Source organism: Brassica oleracea, unplaced genomic scaffold (genome assembly GCF_000695525.1).
Source record: "Brassica oleracea var. oleracea cultivar TO1000 unplaced genomic scaffold, BOL UnpScaffold05861, whole genome shotgun sequence".
NCBI lineage: Eukaryota > Viridiplantae > Streptophyta > Magnoliopsida > Brassicales > Brassicaceae > Brassica > Brassica oleracea.
Window position 1 is genome coordinate 1 of NW_013622383.1, and position 806 is coordinate 806.

Genomic DNA, 806 nt, shown 5'->3' on the forward strand with positions numbered 1-806 from the left:
CAATGTAATATGTTGCCTTCGAGCTCGTTTCTCTGACAGTGATGATCTAGTAGTATTGACAACTGCCTGCCAAATTTCAGAATATCAGCACTATTTCTCTCCCACATTCCCTCCAGACACACAAGGACACAATATTCAAGTATACACAAAGGGGTGACCAAGCACGCATTTATGTGATGGGATTCAATTGGCTGTACTCGAGAAGGATAAAACGATTCTCGAAGTATACAAAATCAAACTTCAGTGCCGAACAAAAATACTTCAGAAAATCATAATGCAAATCAAATTTAAAAAGTGCTGAAGGTAGATGAAGCAAAATCCAGACACTGTTGAAATCAAAGAAAATGTTGGTTGAACTTGTATACAAAGTAAAGTGAATATAAACAGGTACCCGGTAGAGCACATGTGCAGCCAACTCAACCAAGCTATTCTGATAGCTGCTCAATGTCCCATCCTTGGTTGAATCACCCCTATATATTTTAAAATTAGAAATTTCATAACTTCACGAGATGTGTTGAAGTTAAACAAGTCATTCTTCGAAGAGAAGACAGATAAAAGATATACCATGATGCAGAACTTGATGAACTACCAAGATCCAGTTCACTAGTAACCACGTTCAAAAGTTGTTCCACCAGAGAACTAGATTCACTAGATCCTCTTGTCAAATTTAGCTGTAGCCTTCCATAAAAAGCAAGTATCTCCTGAAAGGTATAACAAGAAAACAAAAAAAACTGACTTAGACCGAAGCCGTAGAAGAAACAAAATCACGTGTTTAACATAGGGCTACCACAAAAAAAAAAAAAAAA

General features: G+C 36.7%; 1 long non-coding RNA gene across 1 annotated transcript; it reads right to left on the reverse strand.

Moving 5' to 3' along the window:
- LOC106322075 lies at positions 1-704 on the reverse strand. The gene is made up of 3 exons (XR_001266214.1): positions 565-704; positions 392-470; positions 1-66 (listed from the first exon to the last, which is right to left on the reverse strand). It is a non-coding gene; the product is annotated as an uncharacterized LOC106322075 (long non-coding RNA).
- Between the last annotated feature and the right edge of the window lie 102 nt (positions 705-806).